Source organism: Suricata suricatta, chromosome 2 (genome assembly GCF_006229205.1).
Source record: "Suricata suricatta isolate VVHF042 chromosome 2, meerkat_22Aug2017_6uvM2_HiC, whole genome shotgun sequence".
Taxonomy (NCBI): Eukaryota; Metazoa; Chordata; class Mammalia; order Carnivora; family Herpestidae; genus Suricata; species Suricata suricatta.
In genome coordinates this window covers 94,424,138-94,447,423 of record NC_043701.1, presented here as the reverse complement: position 1 = coordinate 94,447,423, position 23,286 = coordinate 94,424,138, and the positions used below count along the sequence as shown (strand labels likewise).

Here is a 23,286-nt window from a genome sequence, read left to right as displayed (position 1 = left end):
TATTATATATTGGTGTTGTACTTTACCAAACATTTTTATCCATTAAAATTACCCTATGGTATTCCTCCTTTTTTTCCAGTTAGTTTTCTGAATTATATTTCTTGATTTTCAAATAGTAAGCCAACCTTAAATTTCTGGAATAAATGCAACATGGTTCATGATTCCTTTTATATAGTATTAGATTTGATACACTAATATTGTGTCATATATATTTGTAAAGTAATATTGTGTTTTTATATTAATGAAGGATATTTGTTCATATTCTTAGTGTCTTGTGGTTTTCTTGAAGTAAACTTTACATATGGTGAAATCAACAGATTTTAAGAGCATATTTAAATGAGTATTGAAATATGATTATATCCATGTAGGCTACATGGCAATAAAGATTTAGAACACTTCTATAACCTCACAAAATTTCTTTATGCTCCTATACAAGTAATTTAAACTCCCAATAGTAAAAAATTCTCAAAATCTATTTCTATTAAGCTAGATTGTTGCTCTTTCTTGATCTTCATATAAATAATATAGTATTCTGAGGGACCTGGCTTGTTTTACCCAACACATGACATCTATCCATGTTGTTACGTTCATCAGGGGTTCACTCATTTTTATGGCTGAGTAGTATTTTATTGAATTAATATGTCACAATGCTTCTTTTTACTTTTTTAAAAAAGTTTATTTTATTTATTTATTCTTTGAAATTTATTTATTGTTTAATTTCTATCCAAGTGAGTTAGCCTAATTTGCAACAATGATTACAGGAGTCGATTCCTTAATGTCCCTTACCCATTTAGACCATCCCCCTCCCAAAATCCCTCCAGCAACCCTGTTTGTTCTCTATATTTAAGAGTCTTTTATTTTTATTCCCTTCCCTGTTTTTATATTATTTTTGCTTTCCTTCTCTTATGTTCCTCTGCTTTGTATCTTAAATTCCCCAAATGAGTGAAGTCATATGATATTTGTCTGCCTCTGACCGATTTCACTTAGCATAGTACCCTCCAGTTCCATTCATGTAGTTGCAAATGGCAAGATTTCATTCTTTTTGATTGCTGAGTAATACTCCATTGTGTGTATATACCACATCTTCTTTATCAACATTTGGGCTCTTTCCTTACTTTGGCTATTGTTGATAGCTCTGGCTATAAACATTGGGGTGCACATGCCCCTTAAAAGCAGCACACCTGTATCTCTTGGGTAAATACCTACTAGTGCCAATCTTGGGTCATAGGGTAGTTCTATTTTTAATTTTTTGAGGAAGCTTCATACTGTTTTCCAGAGTAGCTGCACCAGTTTGTATTCCCACTGGCAATGCAAAAGAGATTCTCTTTCTCCACATCCTTGCCAACATCTGTTGTTGCCTGAGTTGTTAATGTTAGCCATTCTAACAAGTGTGAGGTGATATCTCATTGTGGTTTTGGTTTGTATTTCCCTGATGATGAGTGATGTTGAGCATTTTTCATGTGTCGATTGGCCATCTGGGTGTCTTCTTTGGAGAAGTGTCTATTCATGTCTTTTGTCCATTTCTCCACTGGATTATTTGTTTTTTGGGGTGTTGAGTCTGATAATTTTTTTGTAGATTTTAGATACTAACCCTTTATCCAATATGTCATTTGCAAATATCTTTTCCCATTCCATCGGTTGCCTTTTAGTTTTGCTGATTGTTTCCTGCACTGTGCAGAAGCTTTTTATTTTGATGAGGTCCCAATAGTTCATTTTAGTTTTCCTTGCCTCTGGAGATGTGTTGAGTAAGAAGTTGCTGCGGCCAAGGTCAAAGAGGTTTTTGCCTGCTTTCTCCTCTAGGATTTTGATGTCTTCCTATCTTATATTTAGTTTTTTTTCATCCATTTTGAGTTTATTTTTGTGTATGGTATAAGAAAGTAATTCAGTTTCATTCTGCATGTCACTGTCCAGCTTTCCCAGCACCATTTGCTGAAGAAACTGTCTTTATTCCATTGGATGTTCTTTCCTGCTTTGTCAAAGACTAGTTGGCCATACATTTGTGGGTCCATTTCTGGGTTCTCTATTCTGTTCCACTTGTGCCAATACCATACTGTCTTGATGATTACAGCTTTGTAATACATCTTGAAGTCTGAGATTGTGATGCCTTCAGCTTCAGTTTATTTTTTTCAAGATTGCTTTATCTATTCAGGGTCTTTTCTGGTTCCATACAAATTTTAGGATTGTCTGTTCTAGCTCTGTGAAGAATGCTGATGTTATTTTGATAGGCATTGCAGTGAAGATGTAGATTGCTTTGGGCAGTATCGACATTTTAACAGTTTGTTCTTCCAATCCAGGAACATGGAATATTTTTTCTTTTTTTTTTTGTGGCACAATACTCTTTAAATCTTATATCTCAGTGGACATTTGTATCATTTTTAGTTTGATGCTATTGTCAATAAAGACGACATACATTTTTTTATGTTAAGTCTTCAGTGGATAAGTTATTTCATTCTAAGTAATTATTTTTTTTAATTTTTAATATTTATTTATTTTTGAGAGAAAGAAAGAGACAAAATGTCATTGGGGAAGGTGCAGAGAGAGAGGGAGACACAGAATCCAAAGCAGACTCCAGGCTCCAAGCTGTGAGCACAGAGCCTGATGCAGGGCTCAAACCCACAGACTATGAGATAATTATCAGAGCTGAAATCAGCCACTTAACCAACTGAGCCATCCAGGCAACTCTCATTCTAAATACTTAGTAGAGAAATTCTGAATCATAGGTTAGGTATATATTTAACTTTATAAGGAAATACCAAAAGGGACTGATGGAGATCCAGTCTACTGAACAAAATTAAAAGATTCCAATCATCTGAGAGAGATGTGTTAAGCTAGAAGGACTGGGAAAATACAGCCCATGTACTCATTGATTTTGTACTGAGTTTTGGATGGCATGTGAGTTGAGAATGTTTTTTACCTGTTAAAATATAAAATGGAAAAGGAATGTGAGGCTTTTAGAAAGAACAATTGCTTAATTTTGCTCATTGGATTCCATGAGGCTTTTACTATGTGAAAGGACATAAACATTTACCATGTGGCTCTTAGAGAAAAAAATTGCCAACCCTTAGGCCTAGCTGCAGTAGTAATACAATTGAGTATATAAAGAATGTTTTCATAATGATTATATAGATTGTCCAAGATAAACAATACAATTTGAAGCAATTTGAAGCAATATTATTGGAATTAGATGTACTGATACAGAGATCATAAATGAAAAAATTGCTTCCAAAGGTCTTTCTAAAATACCTATTAGATAGAAATACCCCCAAGAACAACTAGATGGACTACCATCATTAAGTTTCTCATAATTACTAACCACTATGGAAAGTTAAACATTATAGAAAATGATAAAGAAATAAAAATAATTGGAAAGAAGATAGTGAAACAAAGAGACTATACCCAACAAAAAATAGTATATTCAAGGTAACTGGGAAGGAAAATAAAGGAGCACTTAGACAAATATTCATGATGACAAGAAGAGAAGTGGAAGATGAGGTTTCCTTAGAATTAAAATAATCAGGATCTCAAATAGAAAACCACTCAAACCATAGGAATAAGGCTGACCCGTTGTCAGGGTACATTTGTAACTCTACCATACTGATCATTTGTATCTAAGCACTTAACTATATTAAATAAATCCCCAAGTGTATTGGATCAACAGATATAAGATGTCAAGTAATCATAATCATAGGTGAATTTAGTCATTGGGAAAAATTTCATGAATACAAGAGAAAAAGATTGGGAGAATCTGTAACAAAAAAGTGCATTTAATACATTTACTAGATTGAACCAAGGTCATTAACAACCTAGTAATAGTATATTATCTATGTAGAAAAAATGTTAATAATCTTAATAAGGATTTACTATAATATATGATATATATGTATATACATACATATAGGATTTCATAATTATGAAAAAATAATTTTGCAAAATAGAGAGTAACATTTTGCAAAATGCTATTATCCCAAGGAAAAAAGCATAATATGCTGAAATCTCAATTCATTTCTTATAAATAATAATGGAAATATTGAGTCCAAAGATAAAAAGCAAGTTTGAAATTGTGCCATCTGTTTATTATTGTAAGAATAATTTCTTGCTTGGGGTTCTTATGTAAGACAACAAGAAAATCCCAAGGTTTTAAATGGATACAAAGAGATGAAAGAATAATACACAAAGTCAAGTATACGTTACAATTTCCTATGCCTATGATCCCTACACCAAAGTATTCTGACTTTAAATTAGAGTAAGTAACCTTAAATAACTCTACTGCTGGTCTTACAGCTGAGACCATAAGGATTCAGATTTGAATCATATCAGCCAAGTAGGCTTGGAATAAGAAAGGTCACTGACTCAAGAGCTTGATACTCTCTATTAGAAAAATTAAGATAGGCCATTTATAATGCCTAAAAAGGCCCTGAGTTCTTAACTCACTCTACCTCTGTTAACCTTAGAACTCAGATACACTCTACTTCTGTTAACCTTAGAACTCAGATATAGTAGTTCAAATTAGATTAGCCCCAAAACATATGTAAGAATTGGCTTAGTAGAGCACTCATGGAAAATGGAAAGGGCATCTTAGAATGAGACAAATCCAACACTTCAGGTGTCACCAATGCATCATGAGATTGCTACTGTTGAGATGCACTTTGCTAAATTCAGATTAGATGTGAAAGCCTCACCCACTCTGAGCTCCCAAGACAAAGAATCTAGTTCGTGGATAGGGGAGATTTCCTTACAGCAGAAAGCACAATGGCAAAGCTGTTTCTTTAATTGATGAGTAAACAACAGAAGAATTCTGATAGGTAATCAGATTAAAAAATAGATTATAAATTATAATTATGTTTGCAATGAGGCCAGAATTCCAAAACATGGTAGAAGCAGATACTTCTTATAGAAATTAAAAACAAATACTAAAAATTTAAGGTGATCGCCTTGAACCTATGTCATATGTGTGAAGAAATGTGCAGATACTTCTTCCAAGGTAGTGATAGTTTGCCTCTCTTATAAGATTAATGTTGATACCATAATAAGTGAGCAAGTAAACAAAAGACTTACTCTGTAGAAAATAATTTATTGATGGCAGATCAAAAACCCCATTTTAATACCAAGAAAAATAGGGTAACCCAAATGAGAAAATATGAAAATTTCATCTCTTAAGTATTTCCACTGGAATCAGAATCACTGAGAGATGGACTGAGCTCATAAAATGCAGCCAGAGAAAAGCCAAACATAAAATACTGGAAATTTCATGGTGTATTAATGAAGTTAATGAGACAACAGAATAGAAGCAAAACTTATGCAAATAGACATTTTGTAACCATGCTCTATGATAAAAATTTCTGAGGTGACTGTAAAACAATGACCACCCTCTGTGAGAAAGGTAAAATCTGGGTTAAGACAGAAGAGAATACCTAATTTCAGGAGAGATTATAGATAACAGTCATCCCAACATTAATTGTGTCAAAATAGAAGAAAGCAATCTGATCCAAATAAAAATTCTGTTACTTTTGTTTTGAAAAGTTTATTATGATATATGAAAATATCAACTATTGTCCCCCCCTTACCAATATTTTCTAGTCTAAAGTATGTGTTTTTTCACTACCTGCAGTGACTTTTATGACTGTTTCTAGCCCTTATACTCTTACTGTTATTTCTACCCTCTGGTTACCAAACCAGTATTCAAAATACACATTATAGAAATTCAGTGGAAAAATGTGTATTTCTGGAGAAAATTTTAGATTATTTGATGGCATTCTTTTTGGATGATTTACCCAATTTATCAAGAGAAAGAAAGCTGTACTACTGATTCATGCCAAGGACAATTAGGAGGTTGATTATTGGTAGTTGGACTATTGTATTGTTCTCAGGATGGCCATTTAATAGACAATGCCCTGTCCAACCCTAGCTAATGGATGCAGACATAAGAATCCCTAAGAATGATCATTATAATCTGCAATTCTAGTAAAGGGGCCATACTCACAGCCTTAAAAGAACTCTAGAGAAAATCCACTATTACTGCTTTGATAAAAATCTGTGGTTTAATAGGTAGAAAAGATAAAAAGGGTATTTTTTTAGATGAGTATGAATCATAACGTAAAAGACAGATAAGGAAATAGGATATAGGGTACAACAACCTTGGCCTGGATTGTGTTGTATAAACAGCCTTGAAAAGAACGTTCAAAGAACGATTCTTTGTGTGTTTAACTACAGTGTTATATAAGACCCCAACTTAGCTGCCTGGAGAGAGACTGACCTTAAAGTAATGGACCAAATGGCAGAGAACTGTGGGTGACTTCTATGAGCTGCAGGTCTCAGTCATACAGTTGCTAAGAAGATTTTTGTCCACAATCTCGATGGGTTTGGGAATGGATCCTTTTCTGTTTGATCTTTGAGATGGCCCAGCCAACAAATTCATCACAACCTGCAAGAAGACCTGAAATAGAAGATCCAGCTACGTCATGCCTAGACTCATGCCCATGGAAACAGTGATATAATAAATGTAGTGTTTTAAATTGCTAAGTTTGTAGCAATTTGTAGGATAGGAAATTGCAGGAAAATGTAGGAAAATGCAGCTTATCTTCATGAACTACCTCATTTGAAAAGAATCTGCCTGCCATGTGCTTAAGGTTTAAACAACCTGACAACTGTAAACATGTTTATATGATACATAACTTTAAACAAGCGGAATCTATTGCACATATGCTTATTCACTAGAAGAATAAGATATAGATAAGGTTTTACTTGTTTACTAGAAATGTGAAGGCACTGCTAAAAACAATAACCTCAAACAAGTACAATATTAGGCATACTGAAAACATCCAGGACCCCAAAGAGCATGAATCTGAGTGCCACGGCCAGACCAACAAGTCGGGAGGGCTGTGAAGTTTTTCACAGTCACCATAAGGTAATTCTAATCTCTTTGTGTATTCAGCAAAGAGATCTTCAACCAAGAGCAAGTAGATAATCCAACTGATAACTCATGGTGGCGAAAGCAGAGAGATGAAGACTTACCAAATTTTGAAAATAAAGTAATGTGTATTTTTCTGCTTTGCTGGGTCTCACTGCCATTTAAATTGCTTAACTGAATGATTGCTTGATCAATTTATTGAATGAGTATGAATGTGTATGTGATGGGCAATAAGTGATTCAGTTTTCTTGATCACCACTTCTGATCAGCATATACCAACACATTCTTTGTAGTAAAGCAAGCCAAAATCTAAATTCAAAGCACACTCTCAAATAATTGGGATCTGGCTCAAATCCAATATATAGGTCTTCTTAATTTTATTTCCAAGTATTTTATTCATTTTGATGCTATTATAAATAGAATTTTTGAATTTTATCTAATTTTTTTAAATTCTTATTTATTTCGAGAGAGAAAGAGAGAGAGGGAGAGACAGAGAGAGAGGGTGAATGAGCAGGGAAGGGGCAGAGATAGAGAGAGGGAGAGAGGGAGAGAATCCCAAGCAGGCTCCATGCTGTCAGTGAAGAGCCCCATGTAGGGCTTCATTGCATGACCATGAGATCATGACCTGAGACGAAGTCAAGAGTATGATGCCTAACTGACTGAGCAACCCAGGCTCCCCTATTTTTAAAATTTTTGATGATAGTTAAGATTACAAGTAAATTTTGTATCTTGACCCTCCATCAAGCAATGTGTTCTTATGTTTACTTTTTAATTCTTAAAATAGATTTCTTAGGATTTTTAAATAAATAATCATACCCATATGTGAATAAAGACAATTTTACTTTCTCCTGTCTAATTTGTTTAGATTTTTAAAAATTGTCTGTTTCCTTTTATTATTTTTTGTTTTATTGCAGTAACTAGAGCCATGAGAACAATGGTGAACAAAGATACCAAAATGGATAACATTTTCTTCTTCCCAAGTTTACCAGGAAAGCATTCAATATTTCACTTTGAAATATGGTGCTGATCACAGTTTTTTTCACAGATGCTCTTCACAAGAATAGGGAAGTTCCTTCCTGTTACTAGTTGGCTAAGAGTTCTTATCACGAATTAGTGCTGAAATTGGTTCCACGCTTCTTTGTATTCATTGAAAGGACTGTGGTTTTTCTCTTTATTCCATTAATATGGTAAATTATAGTGATTGATTTTCCAATGTTAAGTCAAACTTGCACTGCTGCAATAAAACTAATTTGCATATAGTATATTATCATCTTTATAAACTTCTGGATCCAAGTTTTTGGCATTTTGTCTCTCACATGTGTTTACCCTGCTATCCTTTTTTTTTTTTTTTGCTTTATCAAATATTTTTGGAATTTTATTTTAACTCCTATAATAACTGTTTAGCCAAACTTCCTTGCAGTTTGGAATTATATGTTTTAACTACCCACAATCCAATACTTCCAAAATGCCATATGTATATATGTACACACACATATACATATATGCCACATATATTTATACACATATATACATAATGCTTTAAACAGTTATACTCTTCAAAAATTAATGGGGAAAAAGCATTGTGTTTTCTGCTTACCAAAGCTTTACTGTTCCATCCCCTTTCCATTTCTCCCTGCACATCTGTGGTTTCATTTGGTTTTAATTCACTTGACCCTGTAGAACTTCCTTTAGTCATTCTTGTGGCTTAGTTTTCCCCAGACAAATTTTCTAGCTTTTATCTTAAAAAGGTCCTTAATTTGTCTTCATTTTTAAAGAATATATTTTCTGGATATGGAATTCTGGGTTGATTGTTATTTTTCACCTTTGCTCTCCTCCTCCTCCTATTCCTCCTATTCCTATTCTTCCTCTTTCTCCTTCTCCTTCTCCTCCTTTGCCTTCTCCTTCTCCTTCTCATTTCTGGTTATTGTTTGTGTTCCATTATTTTTGACAAAGAGGCAGCCAGTTTTCTTTGGCTGCTTTCAGATTTTCGCTTCATATTTGACTTTGTCTGACAATAATGTGTCTTTAGGTTTCTCTGTGTGTATGTGGCTTGGGATTTGCTGAGATTCTTAGATGTTATTAAACATTTTCCATTGTTTTTGAATATTCTCAGTCATTATACCTCCAGAGTTTTCTTGTGCCTCATTATCTTTTCCTTTCTTCTGGAACCTCAAATGAGCAAACAATAGACTTTTGATATTTTCTCACAAGTCATTAAGGCTTCACCGATTCATTTTATGTCCATTATTTTCTCTTTATTCTTCACATGGATAATTTCTATTAATCTGTCTCCAAATTTACTGACCCTTTAATTTGTCATTGTCAATCTGCTCTTAAGTCTAGCCACTGAATTTTTCATTTGAGAAATTGTATATTTTAGGGTTTGTTTTAAATAGTTTCCTTTATTGCTGAACTTTTCAAAGTGGTCAATCATTTTGGCCATGATCATGGTCTTTATATCAAACATATTTATGATAATTGCTTTTGAATTTTGAATTTTAGATTATCTCAGTATTTCCTTCTATACATTGCTTTTCTCTAACTACAAGTAACAACGTTCCGATTTCTTTGCAAGTCTGGTCATATTTTTATTGAATATTAGACTACTGGTTTGGTGTTAGAAAGCAATAAAAAATATTACTGGCTAATTATCTTGAACATGCAGAACTTTAAGTCTTACATTTTTTTTAAACACAGGTCTTTTTTCATTTTGTTCTTCATCTAAAAATGGGTTTTTAGTTTTGTTTATACTTTTTAGTTTGAAGTTTTAGCTTTCTGTAATTTCGGTGGAAATCCCAAAGTGTATAAATCAAGATTCAGATGCCATATTGTATCTCTTCTGCAGTTGACAGGAGCTAAGATATCTGCTCAGATTTTTTGCATTTCCAGCTGTTGTTTTCCACTAGGTTTCTTGGGGTTTTCTTGTGCACTCAAAGGTCAGCCAAGAACTGGAGGAAAATTTATATGCTGATTTGGGGACTCTTTCCCTGTGGTTCTTTCCTTCTCAGGAATTTCCCTTTCAATTATAGCTCATCTGGTAGTCTAAACTCTGTTCTCTGACGCCCCAATCTGATACAGCAGATTTCTGCTTGAATTATAGCAGCCCTCTGCCATATGAATTGGAAAATGCCTTTGGGGAAAAGTCAAATAAATGTGGATCTGACACAGTGCCATTTAATTCTTTCAAGGGTTGAAATCTAAGATAATTGATGCCTGCCTTTGGTCATTCTAAAATGCTCCAAATTGGTTTATACATTATTTCGTTATAATAATTATTTGCAGGACAGTTAGCCTTATTTAACTTACTCTATCTTTACTACAATCTGAACTCATTTTCCCACATGATATATATGCATATCTCTGTTGCCTTCCAGCATTAAAAATTCCTTTGAATTTGAGTCCACGTTGACTTTATGTCCCCATAGTTAACTTGATCTTTTTGTCCAGCTTAAAAATGATTCTCTCTTTGTTCCCAAGAATATTGACTCGGATATATCTTGGCACATAATGCCACATATCAGTTCATTCATTATACCAATATTTGTCACCTGGCAAATTTTTTAAAAATGTTGGGAATACAGTGGTAAATAAAACAACAAAATTATATTCTACTAGTAGACCTATTTTATAGTGAGGAGTGATAAATTTAAACAAAAAGATGTAAATGATCTTAAAAATTATAAAATATAAGGAGATAAGTGCTATGGAGAAAAATAAAGTAGAGAAGCATATCTTGGAATTATACTGTTTCCATATTTCTATGAAATTAACTTTTTTCTAATTACCACTATTTCTTCATAAGTGCATCTTAATTGATATTAATTCACAATAGCATACCATTTCCTTCCTTGTGTTTGTCCAAAAGTGTCCTAATTTACCAATAACATAAATACATCTATCCTTTACTCTGTGGTAGGTTTTGTTTTGTTATTTTGGAGTGCCTTCCACAGATATTTTTATTCCCTAACGTTTAGGAAAGTTTCAAAATATTTCATATTTTGTATTCTTTAACCCATGCATGAATATTCATTAGTACTTCTTGACTAAAATTTCCATGCTTTAATCTATAATTTTTACTGTGTTAAAATAAAAAGATCTGCTTTTCAGGAAAACAAATAGGATATTTTTGCTCCATGCTTACAATAAAGCAAGGTGGAATTTCTGACCAAGTATAAATAACTACTTCTAAAGATACTATATCTGATGAATGAATATAGTGGCATATCAATGGTAAAAGAATGCTATAAAGAAATTTTCTTTGGCTTTGGAACAGATTGTACATGTGTGTGTGTGTGTGTGTGTGTGTGTGTGTGTGGTATAGTAACACATTTTCCAACAAATCAGCTTTCTTTTAGCTTTATGTTAAAAGTTAGTAGTGATGTCATACACATGAAAACAAGATCAAAATGAATTTTACATAGTAACAACTAACACTATCTTACTCTGAGTGAAGGATGGTGTATTAATTGCTACAGTTTTTAGTCTTAAATTACCCTTTCTTGCCATCTGCCTCATATCTGTGCTCAACATTTCTTTATTTTAAAATAATTTTTAAAATAGAAGGGAGTTTCCTTGAAATCAAGTAACATACCTACTTGTGAGTAGGCTACCGATTGCTTCCCAACTGATGTTCTACTCATCATTTTCTTGCATTGTACCTGCCTATTGCTTCTTTTGCTTTTTCTCTCTCTAGAGTATGAAAAGTCAAAGTCCTGTCAAGCTTTCTCTAACTCTCAGGCTGTATCCACATTATACTAGTAACAGTTCAATCACTTCAGCCAACAGCTGGTCAATTCAGACACACCATGAGCTTAAAAGAGATCTATTCTAGCTCACTGATTGGTAACTTAAGATGAAGCTGTCAGTGTGATAAGACGGAATTAATACAAACTCAGTCTGACTCAGTCTGAGCTCCAGTTCCAGCCTCTTGCTCATTGTTCTGTCTCAGTTTTACCTGTTTTCCCTCTACCACAGTGTCCTGACACTAAGAGGGAGTCTTTAATCCTATTCTTTTGATTTATTTGTCTCAGTTTTTAAAAAGCAATGAATGAAAATAGGAGTACAGGGTCTTGTGAACCTTAATATTACAATTTTATGGAACATTAAAGCAGGAGTAGAACCCAGGGATCATCTGTTTCATTTTCATACTTGGGGTCAGGAGATCTCTAGCATTCTTTCAGAGTTGGCTAATCATAATTTATGTGCATCGTCAAAGTGGGTGGGAGTAGAAGGTGGGCAGTGTGACTCAAATGATGCTTGATGGACTATATTTTCTGCCTCTCCCATACACAGGCACGTAATGTGACCCCCTTTTCCCACACTCCCATACACACACACATAGACACATTTCTTGTACCAGTTCTAGTGACATCAGTTGTGTATAATGGTGCTCCTTCAGCCGTCACTTCTGAGGAAAAGTCTCTTCTGCTAAGAAAATATTTTAACACCAATAATTTTGTTTAAATCTGTCTTTATACAGACTGGGGTATTTAGAATCACAGAGAATGTGACTTTCCCAGGGTCCTGCTGCCATTTGGTGTTCACAGTGTACCCTCCAACACTAAAGAAAAAACTAAGTCTCTGAGAAAAATCACAAAAACTTTCTGGGGCATAGATCTCTCTGTGAAAATAAAAACTGAAGAAAAGCTAAAAGTGCTCATTTAAGAGCCACGTAGTCAGAATTAGCTTCTGTTAGCTGTTCAGCATCAATTAAATATTCATTTCATTAGGTCTAAATTTTCTTACTAAAAAGATTGATCATGTAAAAACCATGTGTCAAATGTTGAGGAAATAAATATGGGTGAAAAAAACGGACATACCCTAACTTTTAAAGAGCTTACATTTTATTGGTAAATTGATAAGTAAAAATATATGTATATGTAGTTTAGAGCATAAAAGTTTTGTATTGTAATTTGAACAGTAATAAAAATAACTATTGTTTATTGAAAGCTAGGGACTGTGATATATATATGTCATGTATATATTATCATTCTATATATCATATGTATATCATATGTATTATCATTCTATAATAAATATTATTCTATATAGTTATTATTCTTTCCATTTTGCAGACAAATACATTGAGGCACTTTGAGGGTTAAGTAACTTTTCTAAGACTGTACAACTAATTAAATGCTACATCTAGGAGTAAAACTCAGATAGCTCCAGTGCTAAATGCTCAGCTTGGTATACGTTTTCTCTCTTTAAGAATCTCTAATAAACTCTCTACAAGGCAGACACTTTTTCATTAACACACTGGAGAACTGAAGGAGAAGCTGGTTGCATATTGGTTATAGTGTTACGTCTGCATTTGAACATTTAAAAAGATAACAAATGTTTGGGGCGCCTGGGTGGCTTAGTCAGTTAAGCATCCCACTTAGGCTCAGGTCATGATCTCACAGTCCGTGGGTTTGAGCCCCACTTCGGGCTCTGTGCTGACAGCTCACTGGAGCCTCCTTCAGAGTCTGTGTCTCCCTCTCTTTCTGCCCCTCCCATGCTCCTGCTCTGTCTCTCTCTCTCAAAAATAAATAAATGCTAAAAATTTTTTTAAATGAATAAATAAATAAGTCAAAAGATAAAACAAATCAGAGCAACATATAATATTTTACTTAATTCATATTTTACCAGAAAATTATGCCTTAAAAAAGGAAGATTTGGGGCGCCTGGGTGGCTCAGTCGGTTGAGCCTCCGGCTTCGGCTCAGGTCAGATCTCACGCTCGTGGGTTCGAGCCCCGCGTCAGGCTCTGTGCTGACAGCCAGCTCAGAGCCTGGAGCCTGCTTCCGATTCTGTGTCTCCTTCTCTCTCTGCCCCTCCCCCTCTCATGCTCTGTCTCTCTCTGTATCAAAAATAAATAAAACATTAAAAAAAAAGTTTAAAAAAAAAGGAAGATTTGATTAATAATTAAATGCCTCCTGAATATGCTAAAATATATACATTTGTAAATCTTATTTTGACATTTGGAAATTAATTCTTAATAAAAAAGTTTTGCTATACAAGGGCCTTAAATCCTCTGGCGATGTTGTGCACATTTGAAAGCTGTAGTTACCATGGCCCTTTGAACACATACTTTTATTTTCCTTTGGCATCAATTCTTGGTGTTCAGTAATTTAACAGTAAATAATTATAGATGAATTTAGTTAAACCTATATCCTCAGGCCCTAGAAAAACCCCATGGTGATAAAGGCAAAGATTCTAACAGGCACCTAGAAAAAAAATATATATATGTATTTTAAGAACCAATGAAAAAGTTTTCTAGCTTTGTTTTTTTTTAACCTAGATCTGAAAACAGTTTAATGTTAAGATGCCACTAATCTAGTCCATAAATTTTCTTAATAACTTTGCTTTTATAAGGGCTAATATCTATATGACCTTAATATCTTTACTATGATGATTGACAGTTTGTATTTAGAATGATATAGTTTTGTTCATATAGATCAGTATTTTTATTACCAGTGACATATTTAAATCAAGACCTTGTTTATAACATTGGCAACATTTTCATCATTCTAAGATAATTTGTCTTTAAGGCAAACAATTTTTATGCCACTGAAAAAAAACACTATAGCTTCAAATATAATTCATTTTTATTTTTTAGTATCTTATCATTAAAAAAACTATGTTGGGTAGACATGATTTTTAAATAATATATTACTGTTATGCCTATATGAAAAGTATAAGCAAAATATGTTTAAAGTATTTCTAAAATTGCTTCTCAATAAATATATGATTCTTCTAAGTCACTTTTTAACTCAGTCACTAGTTAATGTCCAGTTTTTTCTCCACATGTCCTCTTGTCTGCAATGAGGAGCAATAGTGATGTAGCATTTCTTTTTTTTTGTTTTGTTTTTTATTTTTTTTTTTTTGAAAGACAGAGACAGTGCGAGCAGGGGAGGGTCAGAGAGAAAGAGCGAGATACACAATCTGAAGCAGGCTCCAGGCTCTGACCTGTCAGTACAGAGCCCGACGCAGGACTGGAACCCACCAACTGTGCTTAACCAACTGAGCCACCCAGGTGCCTCCGTAGCATTTCTTAAAATAATGACATTCTAAGCCAAGAATCACACATCCTTCCAATTTCTCAGTTAGAAATCCACATATTAAATAATTTCACTGACTTTTTCTTTTTTTTTTTTTTTTAATGTTGTTTAAGAGATCCAGAGCATGCACAAGGCAGAGAGAGTGGGAAAGAGAGAATCCCAAGCAGACTCCACTCAGCACAAGCCCAACACAGGGCTCAGTCTCATGAACCATGAGATCGTGACCTGAGCCGAAATCAGGCGTCAGGCACATAACTGAGACACTCAGGCGCCCCTTCACTGACTCATTCAATTACATTTTAGCATGATGGCAAGAAAAGGGTAAGTGAACAATAAATTAATAATGATTTCCTTGGCTTAGCATTCCTGAATGGGAAAACAGATTATGAAGTATTTTCCAAAGGCATTTGCAACATAATATGAGCTCAGCCATCCAATCCTGTAACCTAAAGTGTGGTTGTCACAAGTAGGGTAATAATTTGGCACCTTTTCAGGTCAGTTCCCATGAGGGAAACTGCTGATTATTCACCAAGAGTACCCAGGGTTGTAGTTTTTCCCAGAAGCTGAGAGAGAGACATGGGGCAGTCTCCCTAAAAGCACTCAGCTGGAGTCCACTCTGCTGACACACTGATTAAGTTCTGGCTTTCAGACTGGGAGACGATAAATTTCTGTGGTTTTAAACCATCTAATTCTGGGGTTTCCTGGGTGGCTCAGCTGTTTAAGCCTCCTGCTTCTGCTCAGGTCAGATCTCACGCTCGTGGGTTCGAGCCCCGCGTCAGGCTGTGTGCTGACATCTAGCTCAGAGCCTGGAGTCTGCTTCCGGTTCTGTGTCTCCTTCTCTCTCTGCCCCTCCCCCTCTCATGCTCTGTCTCTCTCTGTATCAAAAATAAATAAAAACATTTTTTAAAAATTTAAAAGAATAAAAATAAACCATCTAATTCTGAAATATTTTGTTATGACAGCCCTAGAAAACGAATACACCTTTGTATGCCATAATGTCAGGTTGCTATGGTTTTGGGCAATATTATTTATCAATGAGACAATAAAAGCAAATCAATGAGTATCTTTTCCCCCTTTTCTTTGCAAACAGTAAAGAAATAAAAAATTATTTGTATTTTATCAGCCCCCACACCGAAACCGTTTTCTCATCAGTGAATCATTGATTACCTAGGAATGTCAAGAATGTTTAACTTCTTTGTGAAAGTTAGGATGAGAAATCTTTGATTGTTTTTTATTTTCTCTCTGACATACAGTTTACTTAAGTGCATTTTCTACCTGATTACCTCCTTTGCATGGAAGAGAGAAAAATGACCTAAAACTGCCCCCAGGGGCTTCAGAACTGCTGACAAAGTAATGCTTCCAAGAAACTGGGCCCTCGAACTAATTTTTCTCAGGTTCCCAAGGTAAAAATATTAAGTATGAGTCACAATGGATGTGAATTTCCTGCCCCTTCCTGGAACTCTTCATCCAGATATAGCTAAGCAAAAAAGGTTGAGACCGTTTTCCCTCTGTCAATTGTATGCTAGAAAATTACAGTTCACTTCTTTAGAGAAGTGGAGTTCAACAATAATTATCATCAAGAATATTTTTCATTTATTATCCAAAAACCATCCTGGAAGGAAGAAGATAACACTTTTTCATAACTTCAAATGAGTAATTGCAACCTTGAAAGTGGTATTTGTTCTTATTTGAGTAAAGTGTCTGTCATTATCTAATTAAACGTTTTAGCACTAGTAAAAGGCATCATTTTATTTCACGTGTCACTTTACAGCTAGAGGGAAATAATGGGAAAAACCACACATGGTGTGCCTGTGGGGATAGATTATGCCAAGGAAGATTAAGAAACTAAGCTCAACTAAATTTAAGCATTCTGAGTCCTATTGCTCTGTGAGGAATATATTTAAGTCAGAGTAGTTACTCCTGGATTTTCCTACAATGAAGAATAGTGACATAAAGCATGGCATAAAATACTGCTCCGGAATTGGCTTAGTTTGTGTTGTGGATGCTTTTTAGAATCCTTTCCCAATGGAGACCCTCATACCCGCAGGTGATGGGAATGTTGCTTGCTCAAGGCTCTCAGCTAAGTCCCTCTGCCATGCCGACTCTGGGGAGGGGAGGAGAGGCAGCCAGTTTCCAGTGACTGGTTGAGGCAGAGACCCTGGACCTCAGACATCAAGGTCCAGGGTCTCTGCCTCAAGATGATACAAGTCTGAAGGACCATACCAACTTCTCAGCTTTCCATGGTATTGTCTAAAACCTTTGTGTGATTTCATTACAGGTCAGCTTCTATTTTGTGTTATTCACTCACTGACTAGTGTTGATCCTAGGATTACTCTCTCAAAATCTCAGAATCTCAATCTGTTTTTCAGGTAACCAAGTTTTAACAGTTTATAAATTCAAGAAACACAAGACAAATAGCAAAGGATAATGAATGGTAAAGGTGAATACTGGTCCTGGTAGTGAATACTGTTGGCCATACTGAATCCTAATAGTAAAGGGCACCAATACCTGATCTGGTGTATGTGTTGGATAAAATAAGAATTCCCCAAAGATATGCATGCCCTAATCCCTGGAACCTGTGTCAAAAGAGACGTTAGAGATATAATTATTATTAGGATCTTGAGAATCAGAAATTATACTGGATGATTCAAATGGGCTCAATGTAATCATAAGGTGCTTTGAAAGTAGAGAAAGGAGGAAGAAGAAATCAGGGAAAGGTATGTGACAATGGAAACAAGGTCAGATTGATATTATATGAAAAGTTCTCAGCCCACCACTGCGGGCTTTGAAGATAGAGAAAGGAGGCTACAAGCCTTTATTACAACAAAGCTCAATGGCTCATTTATTCAACAAATATTTTTTGAGACCCTACTCTGTTCTAAGACTTGTTTTTCCAAGTTGCTTAATTATCACATTGAGTAGAACTGACATTTGTCTTTAAGATTGGAGAATCTCAAATCATAGGTAAAATGCCTGTTATTATGCTCAGAATCGATGCTTCATCTTTAATAATTTATTAACAAATGGCTTTGTTCATTTTTAATCGTGTAGATAGGCTTTGTGTGATCCACTAAAGACCATATGAAAATACTTTGCACCAGTCAACAACACAGAGACCATACACAGAGTATCTGAAGATACCAGAGTCCTTGAAAAAAAATATATGATGGTAGTAGACTTCATTGAAAATCAATGGGAAAACTTCAGAGCATTTGAGGTTATGAATGAATATGTATTTTTTACCCATAGGTTATCTGACTAAAACAGCATATGCACATTCAGTGTTTCAGTAAAAAGCACATTCCTGCTCAGAGACATAACAGATACATTTGCAGTGGAAGAATTTTATTTATTTTCCTATTGCAAACTCTACCAGAACCACATGGAAAAAGACCAAAAGATTTATTACCTTTATAAATCTTTTCACCTAGCTTTGAAAGATTTTTTTCTAAATACCAATTAAAACAATTTTATTATTTTCAGTTCCTATTGAAGTGTTTATAGTTAATGTCATCAGAGGAACAATTACCAAAATGTAAGAAAATAGTATAATTAAATTAACTTGGAAAATCAAGTTATGTAAACCTTTTTGTCATTTACAAAGAGAGGGTCCAGTGAAATCACACACAAGAGGAAAAGAAAGAATAGGAAATGCACCTTAGTGGGCTTGTGTATGATGGTTAAAGTCTCTATTCTTAGTGTGAATAGTGCCATCAATGGATTTGAACTTAGCTAAAATATAATTCTTTAAGTATTTCAGCAGATTCCAAAACCAATTCCACCATCTTAGAACATTAAGGTTAAAAGAAAAATATGTACAAAATTAGAAGAGGGCTTAAGAAGCCTTCAAAATAGTTAGTAGAAACTTCTAATTTTATAGAAAAAGAAATAGAAGTCTAATGAGATTACTCCTATCCAGTTTATGAGTCACTCAAAATTAGAATATTCAATATATAGTTGCTGAACTCTGTTTTTGATTCCTCATGTGTTATCCAATTTTATCACCACCACATTTAACAGGCTTACTTCAAAATAACTTTTGACTGTTTTCCAAGATCTGATCCACATTCAAGTGAAATTTGCTTCTAAAGTTTTCTCAGGAATGTGCCCCAAGGCTTTGAAAGTAATTCTAAATAAGAGCAGTAAAATGTTTCCAAGGCAAGTTAGTATTGTCTAGAGTAGCACTGTCCAATAAAAATATTTTCTAATAGATATATTGAGAAAGTTAAAAGAAACAGAAGAATAAATTTTAGTAATATATCTTTACTGTGCATATCAATCATTTCATCCTGTAAAATTATTAAAAAATTTAATTAGATATTTCATATTGCTTTCATACTCAGTCTACAAAATCAACATGAATTTTACATTTAGAGTACACCTCAATTTTATAAATTTTTTAATGTTTATTTTTTGAGAGAGAGAGAGAGAGAGAGCATGAGCAGGAGTGGGGCAGAGAGAGGGAGACACAGCTGGAGCAGGCTCCAGACTCTGAGCGGTCAGTACAGAGCCCAAAGCAGGGCTTGAACTCATGAACTGCAAGATCATGGCCTGAGTCAAAGTCAGACACCCAACTGACTGAGCCACCCAGTGCCCCAGTACATCTCAATTTGTATTAGATGTATTTCAAGTTCTCAATACTGATATGTGGCTACCATGTTGGATAATACAGATCTAGAATGATAATCACTATTCAAATTCTGTATTAAACCTCGAGTTTAATTGTAAGCATAAATAACTTGGATAAATATTCAGTTGGCAATTTTGGATTTCTTAAATAGTAGAAACTACTCTCTTCTCGTGTTTTGCATTTCATATTACATGTATTTTGAATCTGTCATGTCTTTCACTTCTTTTTTCCTCTTCATTATCTCTTTCCCCTTTTCTGCTGTGTTCTGTGAGAATTCTTTTTAACTGTCTTTCTAATTCATTGGCTTAACTTGCCATAGTATCTTGTTTTTCATAGTATCTCAGTTTTGCTTAAATTCAATACTTTTATTTTTTAACTAGGCACTGTTTCTTGATCTCAAAGCATTCTCTTTGATAGATTTAAGATATGGTTGGGTATCCCTAATATTATATGTTGCATGTTATTAATTTCTCCCTTCTTTTGATTTATTTCATTTGATTCCTCAGAATAAGTTTCCTTTCTTCTATATTCTGAAATCTTTGCATAAATATTACATTGGTAACTTATTTTAAAGTCCCGTCGAAAAACATAGAATAATGTGTGGGTTAACTAACTTTAGTTCACACTTGAGGCATGGGTAGTTAGTGTTTGAAGCAACCAAGCACATGGCTTTACCATCAAGGGGTTCCAAATAACTATTTATTCATACACCAGAGGGAACATTAGCATAAAGATGATCAGAAATTAGTTTGGTGGATTTTAGTGATACTCAAGATATGGGGTTCACCAGAATGGTAGCACATCTATGGCATAGACAACATATAAAGATCCAGTTTGCCCAGGTTCTGAACACTTTGGAGTAACACACAATATACTGAACTCTACACGGTTCATTGGTCTGTGTTACATAGAGGACTGTGTGGTCAAATTCAACTACAAGCCCGATTGATTTTGATGTCAGGTATGTGTGCATTCACCTTTGAGTGAATTCCTTAGGCAAGAGGCTCATGGGTATACTTGAGGACAGAGAATATATTCATCCCCAATTTTTCAAGAACATGACATATGACTATTTTTGTATCTTTGTGATAGGAAATGTTCATTTGGCAAATTTTGTCTAAACTTATTTTAATGTTAGCAGACCACCTGATAACCAGATGTCCTACAGTACACTCTCAACTCCAATCTCCAGAGACTACCAATTGTTGAACAGTCAGTTGATCAGGTCCATTTAAATTTTTTTTTAGTGTTTGTTTATTTTTGAAGGAGAGAGAAACAGAGCATCAGCTGGGGAGAGACAGAGAAAGAGGGAGGCAGAATCTGAAATGGGCTCCAGGTTCTGAGCTGTCAGCACAGAGCCTGACATGGGGCTCTAACTCACAAATGCTTAACTTACTGAGCCACCCAGGTGCCCCAGATCCATTTAAAATGATGAGTTTAGGGGGTTTCCCCCAATTTTTTTGTAATTTTCACAAAGAAAATTCTGCAATTCTGCTATTGTCATGTACTTGTTTAATATTATGTGAGTTTCTGTGGAAGTATTGATCTTGACAAAAGGTTAAAAGAAAAGTTCATCCTTTTTCTAGTTTTATTTGGTGGTTTGTATTGCTTGTGAGGTGTAGAGATAGAGTAGCTAGTTCAGGCAACTAAGAAGTAGGAGGATATTTGATATGATAGACGGAATAATCCCACTCTCTCTCTGACTAGCATGCCTGATTATCCAGATAATGTGTGTGAGGTAGGTGGGCATTCCTCTTCTAGGACTAAGACAATCCCCACAATATTAGGTGGGGTCAAGATCGTCTCCATGACATCTTGGCAATAATTGCTCACAGTTTCTGTCTCTCGCTGTTTTCTCCTGCCTGTCTCAAGGTTATCTCCCATGTAGCCTTGACTGGTACACCAAAAAAGGTCAAGTAGGTTTGAAGACTCTTGAGAGTTTTCATCAACTACATAATAATTTCTTTTTTTAATCTTCTTTTTTTAATGTTTTTTTATTTATTTTTTGAGAGACAGAGCAGGGGAGGGTCAGAGGAGAGGGAGATACAGAGTCTGAAGCAGGCTCCAGGCTCTGAGGTAGCTGTCAGCACAGAGCCTGACCTGGGGCTCAAACCCACGAACTCTGAGATCATGACCTGAGCTAAAGCCAGATGCTTAACCTACTGAGCCACCCAGGCATCCTGACTACCTAGTACTATTCCATGAAGGAAAGGCAGAAAAATATTTTTAAAGCCTTGATATTACAAAATATCTCCATTGTCATCTCAATATTTCCTCTTCCCGTCACACTTCAGTCCAATCAATTCCATTAAATAACGGGGTCAAAGGTGTATAAATCTCTTCTGTTATCTTATGGCAACCCTTAGCCTTCAAACACGGCATTATATTTGAGATGATCCAGGGTTATATCAATTCTGCAGATCCTAAAGTATGGATCTCTCCAGATAGCCATAAAAAATTAAAAACTAAAATTTAAAAAGCCATACTAAAAAAATAAAATCTGTAACTCCTATTATTTTCTGAGAGAGAAGAAGCATTCTAACATATTTACTAGTATCCAGTAAAGGAAAGTTATTACACAAGCTTAGGGCCATTCCCAGCAAAGCTTAAAAACATAATGGCAGACTAGATAAATCCTTTGCAAGAAAAGAGATTCATATTTTGTATTTGTATTCACAATTTGCTAGTTTGTTACAATTATATTTTAATATTTAGCTTCCTTAAAACTAATATTTTATCTTATTCCAGGCCTTCAAAGTTTTAATTAATAGTCTTTTACATTTTCAAATATAATAATTATTCTTTTATTTCATATTTATGTAACCAATCATTGAAGATTTAGGAAGGAGGAGAGTTGAGCATTAAATCAAATTAAAATTTCAATGTGAAAAACACACCAGAGGCCACTTAAAATTCTTGACATTTTTATCAACACTATCTTCAAACATTTGTTGGTTATGAGTCTATGTTTTTCTTTCTGTGCCCCGGGTGAAAAGTTGGAGATGTTTTAATACTATAAAGCCTTAGATTTGTTCATCTGATGAATGCTCAGGAAAGGTACAGTCTCACTGAGCACCCAACACACAGTATTCTTCCAAGGTGTCGTTTTCTTTCAGGCTTGAATTAACAGTATGCAAACTGCTTGATTACATGATCACTGACTAAGCTCAGAAAGGAAACTGATTTCATCTTTTCATGTCTATGTTTTAATTCAGAAAAGGCTTAACATGGGTACTCCTTATGCAGGAAAAAAATAACATTTTCTTTACTCAGTATGGACCTCCCTATTTTCAATATGTGGATTCTAACAGGATCAAATTGTTTCCCCTTGGGATGATCTTGTAATGAGGAGACTGGAGGTCTCTGAAGATATATTTTTTAAAAACCCAAAACCCAACAAACAAACAGGCAAAACCTGTAACTATTTATCCCAAATGATGTCAAAAATTATATTTTATATTCTAGTGAAAATAAAAGCAAAACATGGTGCCCCTTTTGCTTAAAATAGTTTGAAGAGTCATATTTGAGACCTAGTGAAAGGTGAATTGTTTTAAAGCTATTTGTGAGGATTGCAGCAGCAGAAGCAAAAGCGTGTAGTTCAGGTGGAGTGAACATGGATGTCAAAGAGGCATCTGTCAGAGAAATTCTAAACCCTTAGTTCTCACTTCCAGTTATAGCAGGAGGTACAGTATAAGAAAATGTTGCAATG

The 23,286-nt window shown here is 34.6% G+C and overlaps 1 protein-coding gene across 1 annotated transcript in view; it reads left to right on the top strand.

The window, feature by feature from the left end:
• Nucleotides 1–23,286, top strand: part of TMEM196 (transmembrane protein 196) — a 128,000-nt gene that overhangs the window by 12,171 nt on the left and 92,543 nt on the right. The gene's annotated exons all lie outside the window — the stretch shown is intronic.